Raw genomic sequence first — 7,908 nt, forward strand, 5'->3', positions numbered from 1 at the left:
TATTATGTGTCCTAAAAATATATAAATAATATCATACTATAGTATGTGTCCTAAAATGTATAAATATCATACTATAGTATGGGGATTAAAAATGTATAAATAATATACTATAGTATGTGTTCTGAAAATGTATAAATAATATTACACTATAGTATGGGTTATAAAATGTATAAATAATATCATACTATAGTATGTGTTGAGAAAATGTATAAATATCATACAATAGTATGTGTCCTGAAAATGTTTAAATTTCATACTATTGTATGTGTCTTAAAAATGTATAAATATCATACTATAATATGGGTCCTAAAATGTATAAATAATATCATACTATAGTATGGGTCCTAAAAATATAAAAATAATTTCATGGTATAGTATGGGTCCTAAAAATATATAAATTTCATACTATAGTATGCGTTCTAAAAATGTATAAATAATATCATTCTTTAGTATGTGTCCTAAAAATGTATAAATATCATACTATAGTATGGGAATTAAAAATGTTTAAATAATATACTATAGTACGTGTTCAAAAATGTATAAATAATATTATACTATAGTATGTGTCTTAAAAATTTATGAATAATTTCATATTATAGTATGGGTCATAAAAATGTATAAATAATATCATACTATATTATGTGTCCTGAAAATGTATAAATATCATACAATAGCATGTGTCCTTAAAATGTATAAATACAAATTCAATTCAATTCAAGTTTATTTATATAGCGCCAAATCACGACAAGAGTTGTCTCAAGGCACTTCACATAATAAACATTCCAATTCACAGTTCATTAAGCCAATCAGAAATAATGTTTCCTAAATAAGGAACCCAGCAAATTGCATCAAGTCACTGACTAGTGTCAGTGACTATACAACAATCCTCATACTAAGCAAGCATGCAGCGACAGTGGAGGGGAAAACTCCCTTTTAACAGGAAGAAACCTCCAGAGAATCCTGGCTCAGTATAAGCCGCCATCCTCCACGACTCACATACTATAGTATGTGTCTTGAAAATGTATGAATAATTTCATACTATAGTATTGGTTCTAAAAATGTATAAATAGTATCATTCTTTGGTATGTGTCCTAAAAATGTATAAATATCATACTATAGTATGGGAATTAAAAATGTATAAATAATATACTATAGTATATGTTCAAAAATGTATAAATAATATTATACTATAGTATGTGTGCTGAAAATGTATAAATATCATACTATTGTATGTGTCTTAAAAATGTATGAATAATTTCATACTATCATATAGGTCCTAAAAATGTATAAATAATATCATACTTAAGTATGGGTCCTAAAAATATATTAATTTCAAACTATAGTATGGGTTCTAAAAATGTATAAATAATATCATTCTATAGTATATGTCCTAAAAATATATAAATAATATCATACTATAGTATGTGTCCTAAAAATTTCTAAATATCATACTATAGTATGGGGATTAAACATGTATAAATAATATACTAAAGTATGTGTTCTAAAAATGTATAAATAATATTATACTATAGTATGTGTCCTAAAAATGTATAAATATACTATAGTATGTGTCCTGAAAATATATAAATATCATACATTATGTGTCCTGAAAATGTATAAATATCATACTATAATATGTGTCCTGAAAATGTATAAATATCATACCATTGTTTGTGTCTTAAAAATGTATGAATATCATACCATAATATGAGTCCTGAAAATGTATAAATCCATAAATAATATCATACTATAGTATGGGTCCTAAAAATATATAAATAATTTCATACTATCGTATGTGTCCTAAAAATATATAAATAATATTCTATAGTATGTGTCCTAAAAATATGTAAATAATTTAATACTATAGTATGTGTTCTAAAAATGTATAAATAATATCATACTACAGTATGGGTCCTCAAAATGTACAAATAATGTACTATAGCAGGGGTTCCCAAATTTTTCTATCCGTGACTCATAAATTAACAGTTTCAAAGTCTCGCAACCCCTTGGAGATGAGTGAAATAATTAAACACACACGTTGAACTTAATCTTTAATAAGTGTACTCAAATAGACAGGTTTAGAATCCTCAACAGGTAAATATGGTACGATTTTACATTTGAAAACTGTAAAAGGCGACTCTGAAAACATTCTTGCTGTTGTGTGCAAATTTTAAGATGTTAAAATCCTTTGCAGTTTTTGTATAAGAACAAGGCAGTCAGTTAGCTTTTTTGTTAATTTTCAGCTTCTACAGTGACAGCAACTCAGTGCCACAACAATCTCCACACTTTCTCCCTCATTTTACTCTCTCCTGTCCCCCTCCCTGCACACGCTCACACATACACAGCATTGCCATGGCAACAAATAGGCATGCATTTCTGCCTCCCTTGAGTAAACATTTCCAGAACATATTAAAACAAAACTCCTAAACGGGTTACAAATGTTTGTAACAAATGCAACTCTTGAGGAAATCTTAAAAAATGGTAACAGAAAAGTGCTTTTATTTCGATGAAGCAAAAAAAAAAACTCATGCAAAGTCACAAACGATGTAATACAGAGGAACTTTGTTTCTGTACTTATTCATATTTTCAGAATGTATGAGATGGGTGGGCAATATGCTTGGAGCCAAGCAAGTCCATTCTGGGTTTAATTTTAGAGATGGCCACTCGAAGATCGTCCTGCATGTTAAGAAGTGATCTGTATTTATTTTTAATATATGTGAGGGTTGAGAGTCTTTTCACACAGGTATGTGGAGCCAAACGGCATCAGAATGTCAATCGCAGCCTTAGAAAGTTGTGGATATTCTCTCTCAACTGAAATCCAGAACTCAGCAAGCATCTTTGAGTTAAAAGCGCTCTTTAAGGTTCGGTCACTTGACAGTTCAACCAGTGCGTCCTCAATGTCAGATGACAAATGATGTGTGCTTGTTACGGTGAATGGAGATCTTATCCAGTCATATTTTTCTGGAGCTTTTTCCTCAGGAAAAAACTTGATAAAGTGTTCCAAGAGGGTTTGAAGGTGCGTCGTGATAAGCCCCTTTACAGTGTTAACACACAAGTCATTTTCCTCCATGAACTCCTCCAGTTCAGGAAACACGTCAAAACAGCCCGTTTTTACTCGTGCAGACCACCGATCCAGGTTCCTTTTGAATGCATTGATTTTGTCATTCAGTGACATGTTTGCGTTTTCAACTTGTAGTGATGTGTTTAACCCATTCAGCTAGTCAAATATGCGAGCCAAGTATGCTAGCCTTGTTAACCTGTCAGGATCAGTCAGATGGGCAGCAAGGTGAGACCCGTGTTCCAACAAAAATAGGTGCACCTCATCCCGCAGCTCAAACAAGCGCCTGAGAACATTTCCCTGTGACAGCCACCTGACTTTTGTGTGGAAAAGCAGACTTTGATGCTCTGATCCCATTTTGTTGCAGAGAGCAGCAAACAGTCTTGTGTTCAGAGGATGGGATTTTATGTGGTTGACAATTTTTGTTGCACTCTCAAGCACCGTTTTATGCTCTGGGTCTGAGGGTCGTGGTGAACATCTAGACAAGTTTCTCACATCTGGTTGGTCCAAGTTCATAAACAACCATTTGCTTAAAAGTGAACCACTTCCTACTTCCCCAGTTCCAGCCTGAGTTCATCCAGAGCTCACAGCTCATGCTAAATGACCATCCTATGGAGAACCAACCAGATGTTTCAGTGGAATACTTTCAGCAGCACATGAACCGTCCTTCTGAAACAACAACTATTATTTACTCATCTACCACCCACTCATCAGACATGAGACATCCACCAGAAGCCACCTGGGAAGTATCTTCTGACCAGTCGTGCGTTTGCTGAGGGTGTCTACGACCTTCAGATGCATCAGAAGTCCACTCCCTCGCTCTGAGAGACGGCTTCACCTGCAGACCGGATCTCCAGAGCTCCATGATCCAGGGTGTGTGGAGTAAACAACGGTGTCAGAGTGGTTGGTGTTAATCTGATGACTTGTTAAATGACATTAAAGCAAACATCCAGATTATTTAATAAACCAGACATCACACCTTTCTGAGTCACTTAGAAACTCTTAAACACACCAGGTCATGTTTCATCCGTTCATTCATGGTCTCATTTAATAACATCACTGTGTCACCATTTATAATCATTAGCCTTTCTTCATCATCAATGTAGTCATAAATAGATTTTATAAACTATATTTTTGTCTCTGAGTCAGATTATTATAAAGTGTTGTTTCCCTGCATTAACCAAACTACCCAGTTTCATCATCAATCATATTAAAAGATCAATAATATTGGTAATCCATGATTTATGGAATATTACATTTTATTGAACACCTTTATTTTCTATAGACTATTTATTGAAAGGAACCGCCTAGTAATCATTACATAGTTTCACCATCTATCAGAAGCGACTGCAGGAGTGAGGTGTAGGAGACTATCTTCATGTTCAGCCTGCATGAAACACTCAGTGACTCGTTAGAATCAGAAATAATCAGTAAAAAAACATTTTAAACAATAGAAACAGACTCCCCAAAAGAAGTTCTGAGACTAAAACTGACCTAGAACCTCTGACCCAGCATCTCTATAATGAAGCACGGCAGAGGTTGCATCATGACATTTGCATGTTCTGTACAACCGTATTGAAGTTCACATCTAAAGCTACATCCTAGCATTCTCACAGGAAACCAGCCAGACTGAAGGCGGGTTCGGAACATCTGTTTCCTGGTTCAGCCCAACAAGGATAGCCATGCAGACCTACAGCCACACCTGCTTCTCATCAGACTTCTGGATTAGCTGCAGATATTTAGTCAAATCAGAACGTATTGATATATGTTATTGACAAGGCAGTGTGGCGATCAGCAGCTCTTTAACATGAAAACTAGGTTCATGAAGTTCTGGGTTTGCTGAAGTTCTCCAACAGAACCTCAGCTGATGGACTTCAATCAGAGCTTCTGAGCCCACAAACCTCCAACAGTTACCAAACAGGAGCTCAAATTAAGAGCTGTTGTGATTTCAGGGTCTTTAGCTGCTGGGTTTATGTCTGGCTCAGACCAGTCTCAGGCCTCCAGCTATCAAGACCTGCTCCAGGTCCTGGTCTTCATGATGCTCCTGGAGCCTCTGTTCCTCTAGAAGAGAAACGAGAGCATCTCTCTGCGTCACCACCTCCAGCATCTCCTCCAAGATCAGACGCTCCTCAAGCAGCCACTCCTCCTCCTTCAGGTGATCTGTAAACGTGCACATGCAAAAAAATAAATAAATAAATAAATAAAGATCCTCATGATTTCCATACCAACACCAAACAGCCTGAGTCTGTGGAGAAGGTGTAGCTGCTGATGGGTCCAAGCACAAATATGTGTGAGGACTTCAAAAACATGATGTTGTTCCTGTGTACGGCCACTAGGAGGTGATGTCCAACTGACTGAGGATCCGGCAGCGTCCACTGTCTTAGGGTTGGGGTTAGGATAGGATAACAACCTTGTGTGTGTTTCACACCGGCTCACAGCGGTCCACAACGCAGCTGTCTGTGTTTAGGTGGGTCTTTTGTAGCAGACTGAGTCTAGCAGCATCATCAAAGAGCTTCACCACATAATGACTCATCTGGGAACTAATGAAGTCATTAGTAAATAAAAGGAATGCACTGACACAGCCTAGAGGGACCCCTTCGTCTCACCTGCTGTGGCCCTGTCGACAGGAAGGAACGGCACCACATTCAGCTGTTTCAGGAGCACGCAGAGTTGAAGGGAATTACAAGCTGAGCTAAAATGAATAAACCAAGTCTTGCTTATGAAGATGTTTTAAAATAAGGAGCCTCATTCATCAAACATTCTTAGAAATATTCCAACATGTCACACCCAAAGCGGCTAAAACTGACAATGGGTGACCAAGCGTTCGGTTCAGACGCAACCCCAACGTGCCAGAGCGTCGCTTTCCGGCGCCCGCGGTAAAACAAACATTTCACCGACATTTAACCTCTAACGATTTAACCTTCCCCTCACCACCATCCTAACCTTAACCTAGTTTCTCATCCTAAATTTCCCATAAACCGTGTTTGAGAGGAACGACAGAAATAGAAACAACGTTTCACTTGCGTTAGGACGCGTTGGGGTTGCGTCGGAAACAAACGCTTGGTCACCCTTCATGAGTTTTAGCCACTTCGAGTGTGAGAATGTGTTGAATATTCCTTACAATGAACGAAGTCAGTGATGGGACAAATGAAGCGAGGCTTCGAGGCTTGTGTCGAGCAGGAAGGGGGCGTGTCCATGAAGCCCAGCTTTGAGCAATGGTGCCCCCAAGCGGTGGCCAGACCACCCCTAAAATTGCTGGCCCACCCAGCAAAAGCCAGTGTTGATAAATCATATTAATGTTCACTCAAACCAAACGTTGATCTTATTTATTCAAGATATAATTGTAAAACAAAATAAAAATAAATAATTTAACGACTAAAGACATAATCAGAATAAAAAAATGCACGTTTCTGCTGCTCACCGTTATAAACGTTTTTTTCTCCATAGTTTTTTGTGAACACAGCAACAGGCGAATTCAACTAAAAAATCCATTTTAGAATAAAAAATAACATTTTCAATAACTGAAATGTTTTTTCTGACATGTTTGTGTTTGTAAAATTTAAATTAAATGTTTTGGATACGTACTGTTTTTTTTTATAAAAACAAATAACATATCGCCACAGGCTAATCCCCCAGTTTTGTGTGGTGTTGTGATGTGAAAAGACCTTATTGACAGAGTTCATCCACAAGTTCGGGATCACACCTGTCAAGTCTCCTGCTTTGGGCTTGAAACTGTTTTAAAAACCAACGATTTTTACAGCATATTCCCGCTGTCTTCAAGAATTATTGTTCACTGAAAATGTCTGGTATTAAGTTCATTCACAGGGACCCCCCTCCTCACGGAGACCTTCGCTCCAGCAGCACCTCCCAATCTTGTGTATTTTTTATTCCAATGCTAGACGGGATGTCCAGACAGACCTCAGAATCTCTGTCAGCGCTTCTCAACGGGGCTAAAAAGGCTATTTTCTAATTCCGCTTGTTATGTTCCATGGATTTCACACGCGATGTCCGTGAATCTTAAAGACACATTTTGATACCAAGAACGCGTTTATTTTCTAACAGGGGAACGATATTTTAGGTTTTGTGTGATAATAAGTCCAGGACTACAAATGCGCTTCACGAAAGTGACGTCATCGAACCAGACACGGAGGAAACTGAGGGAAAAGGGCTGTAAGTTCAGCAAACTTCCCACAGGAGGAAAGAACCACCATAAATCTGGTCATGTGGTGAGTAGCAGCTACGCTAGGGGGGAGGAGCTTATGTGGTGATGTCATATATGCGACGTACCGATTTCTGGTGTGTAGTCATGCTAATTACGGACTTTTACAACTGATAAATCTCAAAGTACGTGACTGGCGTGGTTGAAACACCATCATTACTTTTCATTTAAATAGCAGTACAACATGTGTGTGATCCAGGGCGTAAGGCACAGCGGGTTACAAAATAACGTTTTTAGTCCCGTTGACGCGTTCGTTTTATTGTTCTTCCGGGGACCCGTGAGTAGGGTTGGGCATCGAGCATCGATTGGAACCGGTTACAACTTAGCTTTTCCCGGAAGTTTTTTATTTTGATTCCTAGTTTCGATTCCTAGTTCTGATTCCTAGAATGCCGACGGAAGAGGAATCCGCGGCCGATCTCCGTGAAAAATAAACTTGGTCTGCAAATTGTGATCAGAGCTTATCAGAGCAGCTGTCTGTGTGCAGCACCGCCCCCTCCCCCACCCAGATATAAACAAACGCGTCTGGCGAACTTTTACTCCGTGATGTAAACTTTAACTCCTGCAGCGTAGAGGAAACGTGTTAAATACGTCAACACGGTGGATTTAATAGAAGCTTTAAAGAACAAACTCT

Source organism: Nothobranchius furzeri, chromosome 1 (assembly GCF_043380555.1).
Source record: "Nothobranchius furzeri strain GRZ-AD chromosome 1, NfurGRZ-RIMD1, whole genome shotgun sequence".
NCBI lineage: Eukaryota > Metazoa > Chordata > Actinopteri > Cyprinodontiformes > Nothobranchiidae > Nothobranchius > Nothobranchius furzeri.